General features: G+C 47.2%; 1 long non-coding RNA gene across 1 annotated transcript; it reads right to left on the bottom strand.

Annotated features, from left to right (window-relative positions):
• Positions 1-6,281: 6,281 nt before the first annotated feature.
• On the bottom strand, positions 6,282-21,781 carry LOC121022791 (uncharacterized). The gene is made up of 3 exons (XR_005787111.1): positions 21,482-21,781; positions 8,897-8,987; positions 6,282-7,488 (listed from the first exon to the last, which is right to left on the bottom strand). It is a non-coding gene; the product is annotated as an uncharacterized LOC121022791 (long non-coding RNA).
• Between the last annotated feature and the right edge of the window lie 1,573 nt (positions 21,782-23,354).

Raw genomic sequence — 23,354 nt, 5'->3', positions numbered from 1 at the left:
CCCGCGCGAGCCCCGTCCCCCGCCCCCGGGAGCCCCCCGGGGCTACGGAAAGGAAGGGGCGAGCGCCGGCTGCAGACCGCCCCCCCCACCACCCCGCCCCTCGGAGCTGCTGCCACCTCGGGGCTGTGGGTGGGCGCGATGCCGCCTCAGCTGCAGAGCCGGGCTGGAGACCCCCGGGCTTGGACTCTATCCCCAGAACCCAGAGCTCAGGCGCTGCCCTGTCACCTCGGGCCGCCAGTGTCCAGCGGCGCGGGGCGGGGGAGGGGATACAGAAGTCGCTGCCCATGTACCCGCGGGAGGAGACGAGCCACAGGGGGACGGAAGAGGGGCTGTGCCATGCTAGGGGGTCAGGCATGCAGGAGGCCCCAGCACCCGCCGTATGGTTGCGTCACGTGCCACAGTGAACCCTCTCCCCTGGTGGGCACGCAGCTGCTTCTCAGCCTCCTCGGCTGGTGTCCTCATGAGTCCTCAGAAGTTTGGAGGACTGTTTTGCTCTCCCTCTGGAGGGTCCAGCAGCCCCCCGAATGCCATCTGTGTACCAATGACCTGCATTTTCATCACAGGACCAGACTTCACTGCTGAACAACCCCCCCCCCCCCCCACTCCAATGCTTAAGTGCCGACCCTGGGAACAGGGCTTTCAGAAAGGTCTCCAACCTAACTTTTCCTCAAGAGACCACACGTTCCTGTCCCCCAACCTCCTGTCTTCATCAGTGGGAGTCCTTACAACAAAGTACCACCAACTGAGTGGCTCATAAACACCAGATTTGTTCCTCATGCTTCTGGAGGCTGGAGGTCAGATCAGGGTGCCGGTGTGGACAGATTCTGGGGAGACCACCCTCCCGGTTACAATATGGCCAACTTCTCACGGTGTGCTCCTGTGTTGGAAGGGGCTAGGGACTCTGTAGGGTCTCTTTTTTTTTTTTTTTTTTAATTTTTTTTTTTTTAAAGATTTTTTATTTTTGGGACAGAGAGAGACAGAGCATGAACGGGGGAGGGGCAGAGAGAGAGGGAGACACAGAATCAGAAACAGGCTCCAGGCTCCGAGCCATCAGCCCAGAGTCTGATGCGGGGCTCGAACTCGCGGACCGCGAGATCGTGACCTGGCTGAAGTCGGACGCTTAACCGACTGCGCCACCCAGGCGCCCCTGTAGGGTCTCTTTTATAACAACATCAATCCCATCATGAGGCCCCACCCTCGTGACCCAATTACCTCCCAAAGCCCCGGCTTCGCGATATCATCACTTTGGGCACTGGGATTTCAGCAAATAAATTGTGGGGGACACATTCAGTCCATTGCTCTCCCTCTGCCCAGTCTCCCAGCACAGGTGACGGGAGCTCTGCCTAGCCAGCTGTTCAGGCAAAAAGCATTGGCTTACCCCCCTTTTCCCTCTGTCGCCCACACCAAGTGCATGTGGCCTGTCTCCCAGGGCAGGCCGAGTGTCATCACCCTGTGATGAATGGCCTCTGAGACCAGGTCACACTCGCCCCCCCCCCCCCCCTCAGTACTGAAACCAGAGTGATCCTGTTACAACAGTAGACAGGTCACAGCCTCCCTCTGCTCAGAACACTGCAGCGGCTCCCACCTCACTCCCAGTGAGATCCGAAGTCATTGCAATGGCTAATGGCCATTGGCTGATTAGTAGCTAATGGCTAAGGCCCTGCGAGGTTGTTCCAGGCAGACCCCAAGGAGATCTGTGTGTAGGATGCTTCACAGGAACGTTGTTGGGGTCGAGCCCTTGGAAGGGAGGGGCTGAAGCAGGGTAGGGCAGAGGGAGAAGGGGAAGCCAAGCCACAGTGAAGCCCAGAGCTAACCCTCAGGCTCTCTGGAGCTCGGGTGGCCCTTGCGAGATGTCCGGAGCAGGGCAAAGGGCCCCGTGTGTACACCACTGTGTTGATTGGACATGGGAAGCAGGGTACCTCTCAGAGGAGGTGTGACCCCCCCAGAAGCTGGGGCAGCGAGCCCTTCCTTCCCCATAGTGGGTCTGAATGTGCATCATGGTGTTGGTACAGGCTCTGGGGCGGTCTTTCCAGGGCCTCAGTAGTCCCCTCATCCTGGCGGGGGAGGACTCAGAAGGAGGTGAGTGGAAAGGGCTGTCTTCTGCTGCTGCCGCTGGTCTCGGGGCCACACGGAAGCCATCGTCTCTCTCCGCTGGAATCCGTCCCACGTTCACCTCACCCTCGGCCACCACCTCTGCTAGGCCCGGCAGATGACTGTGTGATGTGAGCCCTTCTCCGGCAGACTTGGGGCCTGGTCACCACACTCTTCCTGGGGCTGGAGTGCTGCACGTGCCCATTTACCATCAAAACTGGGCAAGAGGGGGCCTGCTCCCCACCCCCATGTAGAACAGCAGCCCTCCCTCGTCTCCGGGACCTTGTCCGTGGCCCTGCTGGGAGAAAGCCGGTGTCCATGTGGCATCTAGAGCCAGTAGGCCAACAGTACCCGGTTGGGTCACGCGATGGAAGCTTTCCCACTTTGGGAAACGGAAGCTCTGAACTCACAGAGCCCACGGTAGCAGGATGGAGGCTGTGTACGCATGGAAAGGCAGAACCGCCAGGCCTGCCCTTGGGCCCTGTATCCTACCCCGTGTAGTCTACCCACAGCGACACAGCACTTCATACCCTTCTTTGATCTGGTGGCTACCTTCTGGGTCATCACCTCTGCTCTGCTTGCTCAAGTGGGCAGCTTGGGGAGAGGTGTGTTACTGGTAGACCCGAGCCTGCATACCCAACGTGGAGTATGATGCACATTATGGGACCCTGTATCGGGGTCAACACTCTGAGACCTCGGGAGGTGCCAGCTGAAGACGGAGAACAGGGAAGGAAACCACACCGGGAATACGTTGAACCCTCTGAGCGAAGGGCCCAAAGAAAGTAACTGGCTTGCAGCTGTGCTCCCAGGAACCATTCCCTTCCCGTGGATCCTCAGGACACCCTTGAGCGAGGGGGTATGTAGAGCATTAGACCGCAGGACACCCTGGGTGGGTGTGGGTACAAGCCCCAGCTCTGTCCAGATCTCTGCTCACACCGAGCTGACCCCTGGAGCACCGGGCTAGGAAATCTTCCTTTTCCATCATCTGGTTCGCAGGGGCTCTCCCCGCAGCCCTGGTGGGAGCAGAGGGACAGGCGTGCACAGCAGTGGTGGGTGACACGGGGGTGCAAACTGCCCATTTGATCTGGAACGTTCCACCTCCACCCTCTCACGCATCCCTGCTGACTTGGCGGGGCTGAGACAGCCCTGCTCGTGGTAGGCAGGTCTGCCACCTGGTGGCCCGTGTCCGTCTTTAGAGATCTGGGCAGGTCACTGTCCACACACCCCAGCCCTGAGGACGACTGGGTCTACATCTGGCACAGCAGCTGACGACGCCGGGCTCCCGCCGGGCCGGTCTGCAGCACTCCACTGTCTCTGCCAAGGTCCTGGGTCTGGGGGTCAGACTGGTGAATGAAATGGGGCTCTGGTGGGGGCCAGCACCGCTGCACCCGTTAGGTTCGAGGGTGGCACTGATTTCTGCTGCCCTTCGGGATGAGACACTGTTCTTTATTTCTCTCCCGGTGGGGGCGGGGCGGGGGGGGGCAATTGCAGACGTCTCCACCTGGCTGGCCCCACCACCACGGCTCTGACCCTGAGGGCCACTGATCCAATGTGAGGATGAGCCAACCACCCTTTCTTTCTTTTCCGGTAACTCGTCTGAGGAGTGGAAACTGCCTCCGTCCTGGGGAGTTCCAGGGGCCCCCCTGAGAGTTTGATTTGGGCCTGGAGCCCCTGATTCTTTGGACCCGATGTGCCCGACCTGAAAAAGAAGCCAGGATGAGGCCTCGTTCTGGACCTTAGGGGAAAAGCTTTCAGTCTTTCACCATGGGGTGTAACGTCAACTGTGAGTTGTCCATAGACATCCTTTATCAGGTTGACGAATTTCCTTTCTATTTCTAGTTTTGTGTGTGTGTGTGTTATCAGGAAAGGTTGTTGGATTTTGTCAAATACTTTTTCTGCAGGAACTGAGATGATCACATGATGTTTTTTCTTCATTCTTTTAATATGGAGTATTATACTGATTGATTTTTTTTAAGTTGAAGGAGAGTTGACACACAATGTTAACTGGTTTCAGGTGTACAACATAGTGATTCCACAAGCCTGTCCGTTATGCTGGGCTCAGCACAAGTGTAGCTGCCATCTGCCACCACACAACATATGACAACGTCATTGACTGTAACCCCTATCCTATGCTTTTCATCCTCGTGACTCACTCATTCTATAAGTGGAAGCCTGTACCCCCCACCTCCCTTCCCTCTGACAATCATCAGTTTGTTCTCTGTATTTATGAGTCTGTTTCTGCTCTTTGCTTATTTGTTCATTTGTATGTTATCTTATTTTATTATTTTATTTCTTTAAAGATTTTCTTTTTTTTGGGTGCCTGGGTCACTCAGTCAGTTAAGTGTCCCACTTCGGCTCAGGTCATGATCTGGTGGTTCATGAGTTGGAGTCTGGGGTTGAGCTGTGTGCTGACGGTTCAGAGCCTGGAGCCTGCTTCGGATTCTGTGTCTCCCTCTCTCTCTGCCCCTCCCCTGCTCACGCTCTATATCTCAAAAAATGAATAAAAAAAATATTTTTTTATTTATTTTTTAAAATGTTTATTTATTTTGAGAGAGAGAGAGCAGGGGAGGGGCAGAGAGAGAGGGAAAGAGAGAATCCCAAGCAGGCTCTGCTCTGTCAGTACAGGGCTTGACACAAACTCTCACAAACTGTGAGATAATGACCTGAGCTGAAATCGAGAGTCAGAGGCTGAACCAACTGAGCCACCCAGGTGCCCCTCCTTTGTTTTTCAGCTGCTACATGTAAGTGAAATTGAAATCAGATGCTATTTGTCTTTGTCTGGCTTATTTCATTTGTATAATACCCTCTAGATCACCCATGTTCACAGATGGCAAGATTTCTTTTTTCTTATGGCTGTGGAATGTTCCATCATCTATACACACCACATCTTCCTTATCCGTTCACCTACAGATGGACACTTGGGCTGCTTCTGTAACTTGGCTACTGTAAATAATGCTGCAATGAACGTAGGGGTGCATGTATCTTTTTGAATTAGGGTTTTCATTTTCTTTGGGTTAGTACCCAGTGGGATCCCAGGGGACTTACTGGATCACATGCTATTACTGTTTTAATTACTTACTAGTAATTAATAGTAATTAATTACTATTTTGAGGAATATAATAATCACTTTTTACTTCTTAAACTATCATTACATTTCTGGGAGAAATCCCATTTGGTCTCAGTGTATACTCTTTCTGATATGTTGCTGGATTCAGAGTGCTAGAAATTCATTGAGTATTTTCCATCTATAGTCATAAGGGACATATCAGTTATATCTTAGTGCAGAGCCTGCTTCAGATCCCCTGTCTCCCTCTCTCTCTGCCTCTACCCCACTCATGCTTTGTCTCTCTCTCTTGCTCTCTCAAAAGTGAATAAAAACATTTAAAAATTAAAAAAAAAAACCTGAGCAGCTAAGACTTGTGCATGTCAGTGTAAACACCAGCCAAAACACGTAAAAGCAACAAAATGAGGGCTAAGAAGGACAAAAAGAAATGACAAAAAGAATGACAGATGACAAACTGGCAGAATGTTACGGCATGAGGGCACATGGAAGCCAAGTTCTAAAGGGGTCTTGACCCAAATCAAAACTCTCAGTGGGCCCCCAGGCCGTCCCAACAGGCTGCTTCCACTCCTCAGACCAGGAAAGGGAATAGAAGTAAACGGTGAGTGGCTCATCCTTGCACTGGATCAGTGGCCTTCTGGGTAAGAGCCACCACGTGGTAGGGCCAGCCAGGTGGGGACGTGGGCCACCAGGTCACCTGGCGGCAGAGTTGCCCACGTGAGCAGGGTTGTACAAGACCTGCCAAGTCAGAGCTCTGAGTGGGCCCAGCACCAATGCATTAGAGGATGGAGCGGAACATTCCAGATCAAACAGTTTACACTACCCCATGTCATCTACCCACCAATGCCTGACACCCATCCTTCTGCTCCCGCCCGGGATCTAGGGGCAAGCACAAAGATGTCAATGTGTTGGTCCCTGAATATGAGTCTTCTGTGGTCTGATGAATGTCCTGTAGCGAAGTGTGTTGCATTTAGCTCCTACCAACTTGTAAGAGCTGATTGTTAAATATCAAGGGATTTTTTTGTCCCAATTGTGAAACACAGTTGTTGTTAAAATTAAATCATGCGGGAAAATTGTTAGGAACTCCAAAATCTATCGCCCCACTGAATCAATGAATAAACTGCCAAAGTCAACTGAATTTTTTTATTGTGGTAAAGTGTATATAACATAAAACGTACCGTATTTACGTTTAAAATTTTAACTTTGGTTAAGCATACAGCTAAGTGTCTCTACCTACAGGCTAATTATCCAAAATGCAGGTGAACACGGGAGGAGGCGTACCAGCAGAATCGGCAAAAACAGACTCTCTGTGAGATTTCGCTACTTTTCTCCTTCCCACTCATTGGTGCTTGGGGGAGCTGGGGCTCCGGGAGCCCGCCCTGTGCCCAGTGGCAGTCTGAGATCTTCACCTCCACCCAGGAACCAGAGGAGCTTCCAGCTGGCGGCTCTGGGAACTCGGGGGGTAGAGCCGCCTCATGCTAAGGCCACACGGTACGCAGGATTAAAATGCTTCCACGGGTTCAATTACATCAGCTCATCTGGAGCACAGAGGAGAGAATGTAGGAGCCAGCTTCATGTCAAGGCCCAAACAAAACGGGAAACACCTCGGATCTTAGCAGTCCGAGGCCTCTTCCGCACGCTGAGAAAATGTAGGTGAAACACGCCTGTGCTCTCCTTGTGGATGGAAATGTGAGGAAGCCCAGCTATTCCCTCTCCAAGTGACTGCTCGACGCCCGTGGGTCATGGCTCCTGTGGGTCCTTCTTCACATTGGGTTCAGATCCCGTCAGGAGGGAGGCTGAAGCTCCTTCAGCCCTTCACAGTTGGATCAGTTCCCGTGTGGACCCTCGTTTCTCTCAGCTCCGGCCGGAGCCACTGTGTCCACAAACACCACCTGAGCCCTTTCCGCGCTACGTGCAGCCTGCTCGCTGCTGCTGACACAGACTCCCCACGCCCACAAGTGCCGTCCCCTGGCCCGCGGTCTGGGCACACAGGGCTGGGCGCTGCAGGTGTGAGGGCAGGGATGAGAGCGGGGCCTGGGAGTTGCTCTGGTGCCCAGATTGTTCCCATGCTTGTCCCCGGGGCCTTTCTCAGGCCCATGTCGGTCCCGTCTGAGGCTTGAAGGGTCTCCCAGCCGCTCCTGCCCCAGCCCCAGTGGGGGGCTTAAGTGTGGCCCCGCGCTGTGCTGGGTAGTAAACTGCTCCCTTAACATGGCCACTCCTCAGACGTTGTCCTGTGGGCCACAGCAGCCTTCCTACCTGGAAACACCTCAGAAACTCTTCTCACCATGTGGCTTTTCTGTTGGTGTAGGGTTAGTCGATCTCTGCACTAGTCAGGGCTGAAGGATGGGAAAGAGGAAAAAAATGACTGAAACCAGCTCCTAAGCCAAAGTCTAAACTGTCGCATAATACAATTCTTTGTCTTTAGAAAACCCTTCTCTTTAGCCCCCATGATGTTATTTCTGACTGATTCTCCACTAAGCTTCAGTAAACAGGAGGGACAGAGTGGACTTGACCCTATCCAAGTAGACCTGGAGGTTGCACTGGTAGGTGGCAAGTGACGTTAGCAGAGAGCCTCCAGCAAGGAGCAGGCAGCACGTCACGCAGGACCCCGGTCGGTGCTCAGGGTCCACCAGTGGCCCAAGGACACATCTGGCAGAAGCACGTGGACAGAGGCCTGACCACGTGCCCCTCAGTCCTCAGCTGGTGGCCTTCCTGATGGGAGTCCACTCCGGGGAGAGAAAACGCCGACGAGGGTTTATACAACAAAGTGGCATTCGTTCCATAATTGCCAGGCATGGCGATGGCAGGACCGTGGGACAGAAAGGCCAGGGGACCCTTGGGGCTCGAGTGAGCTGCCAACCAGCTGGCCCGAGCCTCATGGCCCGGGGTACCTAGTTGGGTGCTCTGTCCCGGACATTAGGCCCGGCTACAGGGCACGCTTTGGCCAATGAAAAATCAAAAGATGTGAAGTGAGCAGTGTTTTGAAAGTGTTTATGTATGGGGTTTGCCCTCTTGCAACTCTGCTGTGGCCACAAACATGCTTTAGGAAGGCGGCTTGCCCCCGGCCGGCACCAACCCTAAGGCAAAGCCATGACTACTGACCTACGGTGTGGTACACCAGAAGTGAATGTGTCTTCCTGCGCTACTGAGGCTTTTGTTAAGTGGCATTATTTTGCAATAGCTAAAATCATATTTAAAAATACAAGCTAAAATGAAACGATACACATAATGTGAAAAGGCAGACCATAAGGAACATAACCCAAAATAATAATAATTATATTACATGTAAATTGAGGGAGTACTCCATTTAAAAGTCGAGGGGCACCTGGGTGGCTCAGTCAGTTGAGCATCCGACTTGGGCTCAGGTCAAGATCTCTCGGCTCGTGGGTTCGAGCCCCACGTCGGGCTCTGTGCTGACAGCTCGGAGCCTGGAGCCTGCTTCGGACTCTGTGTCTCCCTCTCTGTCCCTCCCCCACTTGTATTCTGTCTCTCTCTGCCTCTCAAAAATAAATAAATGTAAAAAATAAAATAAAAAAATTATTATACTAATACTGGACAACATAGACTTTAAGGGGAGAAGTGTTACAAGGGGATATTTCAGGATGGGAAAAAAAAAAAAAAAACCCAGCCCAAGACATATCATATTCTAAGTGCAAAGGTATTGAAAGCAGCTAGATAAACAACCAATACACCTTATCTATAGAAAAGACAACATTGAAAGAAGAAAAAAAAAAATCCGTTTACGTGGAGTATTCCACATATAGTGAAATTATTCCTCGGAAGTGAAGGTGAAATGTATTTTCTCAAACAAAAACAAGGAATTTGTTAGCAGACCCTGTAAGAAACGTTAAAAGAAAATTTTCAGGCAGAAATAAAACTATATAGGTTAGAAATTTTAATCTCCATGAAGAAAGTACCTCAGAGAAGGAATAAACAAAGGTAAAATAAAACGTTAATTCTTGTTCTTAGTTGAGTGAAAATTGAGAGTAGCTACTGTTGGGGGGGGGCATCTGGTGGCTCAGTCAGTTGAGCATCTGACTCTTGGTTTCAGCTCTGCGCTTGATCTTGCAGCTCGTGAATTCGAGCCCCGCATGGGGCTCCGTGCTGATGGTGTAGGGCCTGCTTGGGGTTCTCTCTCTCCCCGTCTCTCTATCCTTCCCCTGCTCACGTGCACGCTCTCTCCCAAAATAAATGAATAAACTTAAAACCAAGAGTAGCTCCTAGGTTACGGTGACCATGGTGACAATAGTTGGTTATTATTGCATAAACAAGGCAAAATGAATGATGGCAATATTTTGAGGGATGGGAGGGAGGAGTTAGGAACACATCGTATGAGTTCCCTGCACCATCAGTGAAGTAGTACCTGTTATTTGAAGGTGGACACGGTTACAAACGTATAGAGGGTGCTTTCAGCTAGAATGCTTAAAACACACTTTCCACTCCAAATCCTCTCTGCCGTAAAAGAAGGAGCAAAAGCAAAACTTGTAAGAATAAAACTTTTTAGAACTCTGGAAATTAGCAAAATGTTTGCACTATCTGGGTATGATTTAATCAAGAAAAAAACTGAGTCTGGGGCACCTGGGAGGCTCAGTCGGTTAGGTGTCCAACTTCAGCTCAAGCCACAATCTCACAGTTTGTGGGTTCAAGCCCCCACATCGAGCTCTGTGCTGACAGGGCAGAGCCTGCTTGGGATTCTCTCTCCCTCTCTCTCTGCCCCTCCCATGCTAGTGCACTCTCCCTCTCCCTCTCAAAATAAATAAATAAACAAAAATAAAATAAAATCTGAATCTTTATAAGAACAGTGAACTTTGTGGTGTTTTAACTCTCCATAATCCCGTCAACCACTCCTACCAACCCTTTGGTAACTTAAAACTGCTGACCCTAAAAATAAAACTAGCAGTATTTTACCAGCAAAATAGCAGAGAATTGCAACCTAGGACAGCTAGTTATGTCAAAACCACAAGCAAGGTGCCCTTCTTCCTCTGGGAATGCCAAGGGCCGCCCGGAGTGGGGGTGGTGGCGAGAGCTCCCCCTGCTGGCCAGGTTAGTGAGGTTGCCTTTGCCCAGTTTCACAAAATCCAACAACCCCCAAACCTCCCAGGTGACCATAGCACCTGGAAAGAAGTCTGGAGTTTCTTTCCAGAGACATGGCACTATTTGAGCACTGTGATGACGCCCTGGGATACACTAGTCACAGTGGTCTTCTCTTCTGGCCTAACTCAGAGTTTGCACAGTGTGAACACATTTTCTCCCTGGACGTTTGTTTAAAAACTTCAGGAGCAATCAATTGTTTAACATCATGGCTGCTTGAGGCAGCACAGAGTATTAGGGGGCAGACAGTAAGGTAACCAGAGAGCTTCAGAGGAGAAGCTGGGGGACGAGATGTCTATAGGAGATCTTTTGAAAACTTCCAACAATTCTAAAGTGGGCAAAGAACTTGAACCAACACTTCTCCCCAGAAGATAAACAAATGACCAGCAAGCACATGAAAAGATATTCAGCATCACTGCTCACTAAGGAAATGCAAATCAAAACTACAATGAGATACCACCTCATACCCATTAGGATGACTTTTACCAGTAAAACTGAAAATAGCATGTGTTGATGAGGATGTGAAAGAACAAGAACTTTCATGCCCTGTGGGTGGGAATGTAAAGTGGTACCCCTGCCATTAACCCTAACATAGAGTCACCATGTGACCCAGCAGTTCCAGCCCTAGGTAATTACCCAAGAGGAAGCTTATACACCCGTGACAATGGCAGCATTATCCTAAAGGTGGAGACAACAACCCAAATGCCCAACAACAGATGAAGGGATAAACAAATCATGATACATATACCCACTGGAATATTATTCAGCATAAAAAGGGACAAATCCTGACACATACTACAACTTGGATGGACCTCAAAAACATGATGCTCGACACAAAAGGTTGCATATTGTATGATTTCTTTTATGTGCTGTCTCTGGAACAGGCAACTCCATGGAGACCTTTCTAGCAGGTTAGTCGTTATCAAGGGATGGGAGAAAAGGGGAGTGGATACTGAATACTTAATGGGTATAAGATGTTTTTCTGGAGTTGATGAAAAGTTTTGAAACTAGAGAGAGGTGGTGGTTACACAACATTGTGAATACACTAAATGCTGCTAGATTGTTCACTTTCAAAGGTTATTGTATGTTATGTGAATTTCACCTCAATGGGGAAAAAAAAACAGAAAGAAATCAACAAAATCTCCAACATATTCCAAGGATTTTAGAAGCCAGGAACATGGGTAGGGTTATGTTCATGTTCAAGAAAGACCTGGCAGGGTTCCGCACTCTCACCTGTGTTCAAGGAGGAAGTGAAGGTGGAGCCAGGCAGGCCCCAGCATGCTCCCAGGGCCCCTGACAAAGACAGGGGCCCTACTGGCTCCAGAAGTGTGAGAAATCTCCGTCAAAACATTAGCTCACCACAGATTTCATCAGGGACATCTGTGGTCATAGAAGACAAAGCAAATAGACTTAACAGAATTGCTTCAGATAATAGTACCAACAGCAATAATAACAACAAAAAGGGGGAGATAACCCCCCTGGGGAAAGGGTGAATCTGGTTTCCGAAGTTACCACATTATATTAGTTTAAAAGTCCAATTTTTGTGAAAAAGAAATAATAAAATCCAGTTTTCAACCAAAGCATCACGATAAATGCAAATAAACAAGAAACTATGGCTGATACATAGGGGGAAAAAGTAGTCAATAGAAACTGTCTCTGAGCGGGGTGCCTGGGTGGCTCAGTTAGTTAACCATCTGACTTTGGCTATAAGGTCATGATATCACAGTTTGTAGGTTTGAGCCCCACATCAGGCTCTGTGATGACAGCTCAGAGCCTGGAGCCTGCTTCAGATTCTGTGCCTCCCCATCTCTCTGCCCATCCCCTGCTCATGCTATCTCTCTCTCTCTCAAAAATAAATAAACATTAAAAAAATATTTAGGGGCACCTCGGTAGCTCAGTTGGTTAAACATCTGACTTTGGCTCAGGTCATGATCTCCCGGTTTGTGGGTTTGAGCCCTGGGTTGGGCTCTGTGCTGACAGCTCAGAGCCTGGAGTCTGCTTTGGACTCTGTGTCTCTTCTCTCTGTCCCTCCACTGCTCGCTCTCTGTCTCTCTCTCAAAATAAACACTTAAAAAATTAAAAGAAAATATTTTAAAAAAGAAAGAAACTGTCTCTGAGGAACTCCACATATTGTAATTACTAAAAAAAAGACTATAAATCAGCTATCTGAAATCTGTTTAAAGAACTGCAAGAGGGGCGCCTGGGTGGCTCAGTCGGTTAAGCGGCCGACTTCGGCTCAGGTCATGATCTCGCGGTCCGTGAGTTCGAGCCCCGCGTCGGGCTCTGTGCTGACAGCTCAGAGCCTGGAGCCTGTTTCAGATTCTGTGTCTCCCTCTCTCTGACCCTCCCCTGTTCATGCTCTGTCTCTCCCTGTCTCAAAAATAAATAAAACGTTAAAAAAAATTTTTTTTAAAAAAGAACTACAAGAAACCATATCAAACAAAGTAAAGTATGGGCAGGAACTCTCACCAAATAGAAAATATCAGTAAAGAGATACAAGTCATCAAAAAAGAAACAAATAGAGGGGCGCCTGGGTGGCGCAGTCGGTTAAGCATCCGACTTCAGCCAGGTCACGATCTCGCGGTCCGTGAGTTCGAGCCCCGCATCGGGCTCTGGGCTGATGGCTCAGAGCCTGGAGCCTGTTTCCGATTCTGTGTCTCCCTCTCTCTCTGCCCCTCCCCTGTTCATGCTCTGTCTCTCTCTGTCCCAAAAATAAATAAACGTTGAAAAAAAATTAAAAAAAAAATAAAAATAAAAAAAAATAAAAATAAAAGAAACAAATAGAAATTATGGAGTGGAAAAGTATCCTCCAAAATGAAAATTTCACAGAAGAGGTCAGCAGCATAATAGAGGCAGTAGACAAAGAGTCAGTGAACTTGAAAGTAAGTCAATGGAGATTATCCAGCCTGAGAAGGAGGGAAGGAGAAAGAGAAGGAAAAGGAGAAGGAGAAGAGAAGGAGAAGGAGAAGAAAAAGGGGAGGAGGGAGGAGGAGGGGGAGGAGAAGGAGGAGGGGAAGAAGGGAGGAAGAGGGGGACAGGGCAGGAGGAGGGGAGAGGGAGGAGGAGAGGGAGGAGGGGAAGAAGGAGGAGAGGGAGGAGGGGAAGAAGGAGGAGGAGGGAGGAGTAGGGGAAGGAGGAGGAGTGGGAGGAGGAGAAGAAGGAGGAGAGAGATGGGGAGGAGGAGGAGGAGAAGAAGGAAGAAGAGGAGTAGAAGGAGGAGGGGAGGAGGGAGACGGGGAGGAGAAGGAGAAAGAGAAAGAGGGGAGGATGGGGGGAAGGAGGAGGAGGAGGGAGATGGGGAGGAGGAGAAGGAGGAGGGCTCCGTAAAGCATACTAACACATGCATAAGGGTATCCCCTAAGGAAAGGAGTGATAGAAGAGAGGCAGAAGTAAGGACTGAACACTTACCAAATGTGGTAAAAAACATATTCAATAAGTGCAACAAGCCCACAAAGGGCAAGTGCAAAGAAATCTGGCCTGGACACAACACAATCAACACCTGAGAGAAAAATCAGAGAATTTTGAAAGCCCCAAGAAAGAAGTAACCCATCCTGTATAAGGATCCCCAGGAAGACCAGAAGTGATGTCCCACCCAAACAACAGGGACCGGCAGGCAGTGGCATGATGCATCACAGTCAATCAAGAATTCTATGTCCAGCCAAAGTAGCCACACAAGTGAAGGAGAATTCAGACATTTCCATATAAACAAAACCAGAAAGAATGCTAAGCTAGCAGAACTGGCCTACAAAAATACTAAAAGGAGTTCTTTAGGCTGAAATTAAAGAACAGTAGACACTAACTCAAATTCACAGGAAGAAGTATAGGCATCCATAGAAGTAAATATATTTGGAAATGTAAAAAAACGGTATAAATGTATTTTTGTTTATTTTTTTTTTTCTGATTTAAAAGGCACTTTCATTAAGAAACATGATAACCTCTGGGACACAGCAAAGGCGGTCATAAGAGGAAAGTATATAGCAATCCAAGCCTTTCTAAAGAAGGAAGAAAGATCTCAGAGACACAACCTAACCTTACACCTTAAGGAGCTGGAAAAAGAACAGCAAATAAAACCCAAAACCAGCAGAAAACAGGAAATAATAAAGATTAGAGCCGAAATTAATGCTCTCGAAACCAAAAAAACAGTAGAGCAGATCAATGAAACCAGAAGCTCGTTCTTTGAAAGAATTAACAAAATTGATAAACCACTAGCCAGTTTGATCAAAAAGAAAAAGGAAAGGACCCAAATAAATAAAATCAAGAATGAAAGAAGAGAGATCACAACCAACACAGCAGAAATAAAAACAATAATAAGGGAATATTATGAGCAATTATATGCCAATAAAATGGGCAATCTGGAAGAAATGGACAAATTCCTAGAAACATATACACTACCAAAACTGAAACAGGAAGAAATAGAAAATTTGAACAGACCCATAACCAGTAAGGAAATCAAATTCGTAATCAAAAATCTGCCAAAAAAACAAGAGCCCGGGGCCAGATGGCTTTCCAGGGGAATTCTACCAGATATTTAAGGAAGAGTTAACACCTACTCTCTTGAAACTGTTCCAAAAAATAGAAACGGAAGGAAAACTTCCAAACTCTTTCTATGAAGCCAGCATTACCTTGATCCCAAAACCAGACAGAGACCCCACTAAAAAGGAGAACTATAGACCAATTTCCCTGAATGAACATGGATGCAAAATCCTCAACAAGATATTAGCCAACCGGTTCCAACAATACATTAAAAAAAAATTATTCACCACAACCAAGTGGGATATATACCTTGGAATGTAGGGATGGTTCAATATCCACAAAACAATTAACGTGATTCATCACATCAATAAAAGAAAGGACAAAAACCTCATGATCTTCTCAATAGATGCAGAGAAAGCATTTGACAAAATACAGCATCCTTTCTTTATAAAAACCCTAAGAAAGTAGGGATAGAAGGAGCATACCTTGAGATCATAAAAGCCATATATGAAAGACCCAACGCTAATATCATCCTCAATGGGGAAAAACTGAAGGCTTTCCCCCTAAGGTCAGGAACAAGACAGGGATGTCCACTCTCACCACTGTTATGCAACATAGTATTGGAAGTCTTAGACGCTGCAATCAGACAACACAAAGAAATAAAAGGTATCCAAATCATCCAGGAGGAGGTCAAACTTTCACTCTTCGCAGATAACATTATACTCTATATGGAAAACCCAAAAGATTCCGCCAAAAAACTGCTAGAATTGATTAATGAGTTCAGCAAAGTAGCAGGATATAAAATCAATGCACAGAAACCTGTTGCAGTCCTATACACCAACAATGAAGCGACAGAAAGAGAAATCAAGGAATCGACCCCATTTACGTTTGCACCAAAAACCATAAAATACCTAGGAATAAATCTAACCAAAGAGGTGAAAAATCTGTACGCTGAAAACTATAGAAAGCTTATGAAAGAAATTGAAGAAGACACAAAAAAATGGAAAAAGATTCCACGCTCCTGGATAGGAAGAACAAATATTGTTAAAATGTCAATACCACCCAAAGCAATCCACATATTCAATGCAATCCCTATCAAAATAACACCAGCATTCTTCACACAGCTAGAACAAACAATCTTAAAATTTGTATGGAACCAGAAAAGACCCCGAATAGCCAAAGCAATCTTGAAAAAGAAAACCAAACCAGGAGGCATCACTGTAATCATCAAGACAGTATGGTACTGGCACAAGAACAGACACTCAGGTCAATGGAACACAATACAGAACCCAGAAACATATGGCCAACTAATCTTTGACAAAGCAGGAAAGAATATCCGGTGGAATAAAGACGGTCTGTTCAGCAAGTGGTGCTGGGAAAACTGGACAGCGACATTCAGAAGAATGAACCTGGACCACTTTCTTACACCATACACAAAAATAAACTCAAAATGGATGAAAGACCTAAATGTAAGACAGGAAGCCATCAAAATTCTAGGGGAGAAAGCAGGCAAAAACCTCTTTGATCTTGGCCACAGCAACATCTTACTCAACACGTCTCCGGAGGCAAGGGAAACAAAAGCAAAAGTGAACTACTGAGACCTCATCAAAATAAAAAGCTTCTGCACAGCCAAGGAAATAATCAGCAAAACAAAAGGTAACCAACAGAATGGGAGAAGATATTTGCAAATGACATATCAGATAAAGGGTTACTATCCAAAATCTATAAAGAACTTATCAAACTCAACACCCAAAACACAAATAATCCAGTGAAGAAATGGGCAAAAGACATGAATAGACACTTCTCCAAAGAAGACATCCAGATGGCCAGCCGACATATGAAAACATGCTCAACATCACTCATCATCAGGGAAATACAAACCAAAACCACAATGATATACCACCTCACACCTGTCAGAATGGCCAGCATTAACAACTCAGGCAACAACAGATGTTGACAAGGATGCGGAGAAAGAGGATCTCTTTTGCATTGTTGGTGGGAATGCAAGCTGATGCAGTCACTCTAGAAAACAGTATGGAGGTTCCTCAAAAAACTAAAAATAGAACTACCCTATGACCCAGCAATTGCACTACTAGGCATTTATCCAAGGGATACAGGTGTGCTGTTTCGAAGGGACACGGGCACCCCAATGTTTATAGCAGCGCTATCGACAATAGCCAAAGTATGGAAAGAGCCCAAATGTCCATCAACGGATGAATGGATAAAGAAGATGTGGTATATATAGACAATGGAGTATTACTCGGCAATCAAAAAGAATGAAATCTTGCCATTGGCAACTACGTGGATGGAACTGGAGGGTATTATGCTAAGTGAAATTAGAGAAAGACAAAAATCATATGACTTCACTCGTATGAGGACTTTAAAAGACAAAACCGATGAACAGGGGGGAAGGGAAACAAAAAGAATATCAAAACAGGGAGGGGGACAAAACAGAAGAGACTCATAAATATGGAGAACAAACTGAGGGTTACTGAAGGGGTTGTAGGAGGGGGGATGGGCTAAATGGGTAAGGGGCACTAAGGAATCTACTCCTGAAATCATTGTTGCACTATGTGCTAACTAATTTGGATGTAAATTTTAAAAAAAGAAAAAAGAAAAGAAAAGAAACATGATAAATCTGGTGTTTATATCAGATAACATTATATGCAATGAATAAAGATATCATGTGTGTGATGAAAATGTCACAAAAGGTGGAGGACTGAATGCAGGTGGAGGGGGGTAAAAGTTTTGGATATTATTGAAATTAAGTGGGATTATTTCAAGCCAGTTTATTAAAAATTAAAATGCTAATATTAATCCCCACAGCAACCACTAAGAAAGTAACTTGCAAAAAATATAGTAAAAAAAAAAAAAGTGTGGGGGAAAGGAAATTAAAAGACAAATGATCTATTTTATACAAATAAGGCTATTACTGGGGCGCCTAGGTTGCTCAGTCGGTTAAGTGTCCGACTTCGGCTCAGGTCATGATCTCATGACTGACGGGTTTGAGCCCCACGTCGGGCTCTGTGCTGACAGCTCGGAGCCTGGAGCCTGCTTCGGATTCTGTGTCTCCCTCTCTCTCTGCCCCTCCCCTGCTCATGCTCTGTCTCTCTTTGTCTCTCAAAAATAAATAAATGTTTAAAAAAATTAACAAATAAGGCTATTACTGAGTAATAAGAAAAATAGAAAATAAGACACAGGGACGCCTGGGTGGCTCAATCTGTTGAGCATCTGACTTCATCTCAGGTCATGATTTCACATTCATGGGTTCAAGCTCCACATCAGGCTCTGTGCTGACAGCTCAGAGCCTGGAGCCTGCTTTGGATTCTGTGTCCCCTTCTCTCTCTGCCCCTCCCCTGTTCATGCTCTGTCAATCTCTGTCTCTCCAAAAAAATAAAATAAAACATTTTAAAAAAAGAAAATAAGACATAGTACACATAGAAAAACTGGCAATTTCAAGTCACACTTACCTTAGTGATCATATTAAATGTAAATGGGTAAATGCTCAATCAAAAGACAGAATGGTGGAAAGGGTTAGAAAAACATATGTGCCAAGTCATGCCCCACCCAATCCCTAAGCTACCGCAAACATCTCGAGCAGCCTCCTTGCTCTGCTCTATCAAACCATTTTTGGACCTGCTGGGGACCACCCCATTCTCCCCATAATTCATCATTATGGGAGAGATACACCTTGGCCCAGCCTCTTGGTGGATGTGTGGACTCATCACATTCAACATTTGAATCAGAAGTTTTGGCGTATGGGGGGACCATTCTGATACTGTTGGGCTAGCCTCTCACAAGTACATACCTACTAGACTTAACATAAGAGAACACATTGTTCTTATGGGCACATGAAATATTCTCCAGCTGGAACACATTAGGTCATAAAACAATTCTCCATAGATGCAAAAGGGTTGAAATTGTACAAAATATATTATCTGACCACAATGAAATATAATTACAATTCTATAGCAGAAGATAAATAGGGAAATTCACAAATGTGTAAGTTAGACAACATATCCGGGGTAATAAATCACAAGATAGACTAGAAAGTACTTTGAGATGCATGAAAATGAAACCCAAATGTACAGACATTTGGGGAGGCAGGACGAGCAACTGCTGGGGGGAACTCCTCTAGGCAGAGACTACTGCTTCCAGAGGAGAAGAATGTCAGATCTATACATGGCCTTTCACCTTCAGAAAGTAAGGGGTAAAAGAGCAAAAGAAAAGGAAAGCTGGCAGAAGGAAGGAAATGGTAAAGGTTAGAGCAGGCATAAAGAAAATCAACAAAACCAGGGCACCCGGGCAGCTCAGTTGGTTGAGCATCCGAATTTGGCTCTGGTCATGATCTCATGGTTCGTGGGTTCAAGCCCCGCGTCAGACTCTGTGCTGACAGCTCAGAGCCTGGAGTCTGCTTCGGATTCTGTGTCTCCCTCTCTCTCTGCCCCTGCCCCACTTGTGCTCTGTCTCTCTCTCCAAAATAAATAAATATTAAAAAGAAGAAAGAAAGAAAGCCAACAAAACCCAAAGTGGATCGTTGAAAAGATCAACAAAATTGACAAACCTTCAGCTAGATGCACAAAGGAGAAAAAAGGCTCAGATTTCTAAAACCAGACATGCAAGTAGGGACATTACAACCGATCTCCAGAAATAAAGGAATTAGGGGAACGCTATGAACAGTTGTTCACCAACAAGGTGGATAATCTAGATGAAATGGAGTCCCACGAACACACAATCTACAAACTGACTCCAAGGGACATGGAGTACAACTCAGCAGGAAAAAGACAAATGACCCCTTTCAAAGTGGCAAAGGCTTGGAATAGACCCTTCTCCAGGGAGAACGGACAAGTGCCAGTGAGCACATGAGAAGATGTTAAGCCTATTAAGTCACATGGTAACACAAGTAAACATCACAATGAGATGCCATTTTTATTAGGATGAGAATTTAAGTTTGCCTTTGACTTTTGATGGATTGACGATGATGTGTCTAGGGTGTGAGTCTCTTTGGGGTCATTCTTTGAATTTGTGTAGCTTCTTGGACATGTGGACTAATGTGGATTTCTTTCATCAAATTATGTAAGTTTTGAGCCACCCTTTCTTCAAATGCTTGCTCTGTGCTTCCTCTCGCCTCTGCCCTGGGATCCCTTCATGCCCATGTTGTACCGAAGATTCTGTCCCACAGCCTCTGAGGACCAATTCATCTGTCTTTATTATTTCTCGTTCTGTGCTTCAGGCAGGATAATCCCAACTACCTGCCTTCGTGCTCATTCATTCTTTCTCCTTATGGGTCCGATGTGCTCTCACCCCCACCGGCTGACTTTTCATGTCACTTATAGCACTTTCCAATGTCAGAATTTCCATTTGGGTCTTTTAAAAATGTTTTCTCTTTACATAGTCTCTGTTTAGTAAAACACTATTCTCATATTTCCCTTTAACTTATTAGACAAGAGTTCTTTGGGGTTTCTCAGTCATATTTTATTCATTAAAAAAATTTTTAGCGTTTAGTTTTAAGGGAGAGAGATACAGAGCGAGTGGGGGAGGGGCAGAGAGAGAGGGAGACACAGAATCTGAAGCAGGCTCTGAGCTGTCAGCAGAGAGCCCAACGTGGGGCTCAAACTCACGAACCGTGGTATCATGACCTGAGCCAAAACTGGATGCTCAACCAACCGAGCCACCCAGGCACTGCATCTTGATATTTTAAATCTTTGTTGAGTTACCCAATGTCTCAGAGACATTGTCTCAGGGACCCTCAGAGACAGCTTCTGCTGAATGCCTCCCTCAGCATGTAGGCCACGTATTCATGCTTCTTTGAATATCTGACAAGTTCAGTTTGAAAACAGGACGTTTGGGGTTTTTTTTTTATGTTTATTTAGTTTTGAGAGACAGAGAGCACAAGCAGGGGAGGGACGGAGAGGGGTACAGAGGATCTGAAGCAGGTCGATGCTGACAGCAGGGAGCCTAACGCAGGGCTCGAACCCATGACCGTGAGATCATGACCTGAGCTGAAGTCGGAGGAGGCTCAGCTGACTGAGCCCCCCAGATGCCCCTAAAAGCAGACATTTTCAGTAACATAATGTGGCAGCCCTGGATATCAGGCCCTCTGCCCAGCCGGCTTTGCAGCCCACACTCTTGTCGATGTCACAGTTGCTGTTTGTTTAGAGATGTTCTCGCCCTGATTGGGGAGGCCTTTGTGTCTGTGCTGAGTGTAGACACTGAGTTTCTGTGCAGTTACTCTGGTGGTGAGCTAATGTGTGCACAAAGATTAAGTGCCTGCAACCAATAAATCTCCCAGTGTTTGCCGAAGGGTTTGGTGGGGAGACACACCTTCAGTTCTCTAGCAATTCATAAGCCTTCCCTGGTTTTCACTTCCTGCTCATGCAGGACTTCAAGGTCAGCCTGAGGTGCAAAATAGTGTGTGTGTGTATGATTAAAATTTATAATCCCTACGGAAAGGATGTCCCGAGAGAGATGCTAAGCTAACATGGCAAAATATTAAAGAAGTGAATGGGAATGATTCACGGGTGAATGAGTACAAGGAAGACCCCAGGCCCCAACAGGAAATGCCTCTGTCACCCTCCATGTCTGCCCCGAGGCTGAGCTTTGTGCTCAGGGGGTCCGGAGTGTCCACAGCCCGGCATCCACCTGGCCACCTTGCAGAGGAGGTCTGTCTCTGGAGCTGCATCTCAGGAAGGCTGGGCAGCATTGTCTGACTCCAGGAGAACATACCCACTGCAACCCCTTCCCCGGGACTAGCAGACCCAGTACCGGTAGGAGCCACTGGCTGTGATGGAGAGTCCGGAGGCAGGAAGGTGGCAGATGGCGTCTGTAAGGCTTTCATCGGCCTGGGCCAGTTTCCACCAGTTTCATGCAAATCAACCATTTTGGAAATCTCTGAGATGTTCACAGGCAGCTGTAACCACTGGACAAAAAAGCTGATGATTTCCAGAACAAGGTCCGTGATTCCTGGAGAGCCCCACCTACAGGATGGAAATTCTCACCAGATTCTGAAATCTAACCTGAGGACGAAGAACCCCAGGTACACCGCAGGGAAGGGTCAGGGCGGCCTCAGCCTCTGTCTCAGAATCTGGGGAGAGGGAGCATGGCCCCCCCCACACTCCCACAGGGTGGCCCTCCCTTCACTGGGCCCAGGAGTCTGCAGCCGCAGCTCAGGGCAGCCACCAGACCACAGAGAAATGCCTCTGATAAACTCCGGGGGGAAAGGCTTCCAGCATGGCAGCGGGAGCTGGCATACTCGCCAGGGAAACTGCTGGTAATTGTTCAAAATAACCACGTAAAACCTCCGGCAACGGCCCTAAAGATAGGCAGCAAGTGAACAAAGATCTATTTGAGAACGTCTATGAAAATGTAGACAGAAAGGTAAACCTGTGCCATAGCAACCAAGAGTAGACCCTCCCTCTCCTTCCCTCTCCCCACCAGGTCCTAAGGAGCAGACTTTTCTGGAGCAGCCAGGCACAGGGTTCTTTACCTGGCACTCAGCCGGAGGGAGGAGGAGGAGGAGGACTTCATGGCCTCTTATCCGGCCCAGCTGCCTGAGGCTGAGCCCCAGTTGGGTCAAGTGGGAGACTGGGGCTCCCTTCTTCTGCCCAGCTCCCAATTATGGAACAGAGGCTCTTCCTGGGGCTTGAAGCACAGAGAACATGAGCCCCCGATTGTCCTTGCTTTGGGTCATGAGATAGAGGCTCTCCATGCCAGGAGAGGAAGCTGCTTTCCCTCCACTGAGCACTCAGCTCCTAGGTGGCTGGTGGGGGAGGGGGTCCCTCAGATAGAAGCCGACCTTTGTTCCCACCTGCAGCTCCAGGGAACAGGCTCAAAATCTAGCTGAGGAAGAGGAGCAAGCCAGAAACAGACACTAAACATTAAACAAGCAAATAGCAGTCCTGGAAGGTGGGGGGCTGGTACCCAAGGGCTACCACCACATACTGTCTGAACTGTACTGGTTCTAACAGACACTGAGGAGGTGAGCAAAGAAACGTGAAAATATGGCCCATACCCCAGAGAGAGAGTAGGTAGCAGGGATTGCGTGTGACAGAATCAAATGTTGGCTTTAACAGGAAAAGACTCAAAACAGCCCTTACAAATATCACAGAGCTAAAGGAAAGATGCTTTAGGAGGTGAAGAAAGGTGCGAGGCAACATTATACAAAACAGAGAACACCAATGAAAAGGTATAAATTATTTTTTAAAAATATGAAAAATCAGTAGCTGAAAAGGGCAGTAACTGAAGTTTAAAAATCCAACACAAACAGACGTGTGGTCTGTGGTGACAAAAAGACCCTGGAGGTTTTCTTGAGGTTTTCACTCTGGGCTTCACAACAGGAAATAAGATGCAGAAACTGGAACCCAAGATCTCGCCTTGGCTGTTTCGGAAATCGCAGCCACAGCCCCCAAACTGTAGGCACAGGTGAGAAGAGGCACAGGTCACTTACCAGAACCCCCCAAGGTACTGACTCCCGGGGGGACTGAGGACCAAGTCGAGGGAGTAAAACTCCTACAGCTCCGGGGGGCTGAGAAAACCACATTCTCAGAGTGAAGAGTACAGAAAAGCCCCTGATGCTTCTGGCGGGGAAGAGAACATGAACATTTTAAAATACGCCCAGAGTATTCTGTCCTCCTTAGCA

Source organism: Herpailurus yagouaroundi, unplaced genomic scaffold (assembly GCF_014898765.1).
Source record: "Herpailurus yagouaroundi ecotype Mexico unplaced genomic scaffold, PumYag 438, whole genome shotgun sequence".
NCBI lineage: Eukaryota > Metazoa > Chordata > Mammalia > Carnivora > Felidae > Herpailurus > Herpailurus yagouaroundi.
The sequence above is the reverse complement of the archived record's forward strand: the minus strand, read 5'-3'. Positions and strand labels throughout refer to the sequence as shown.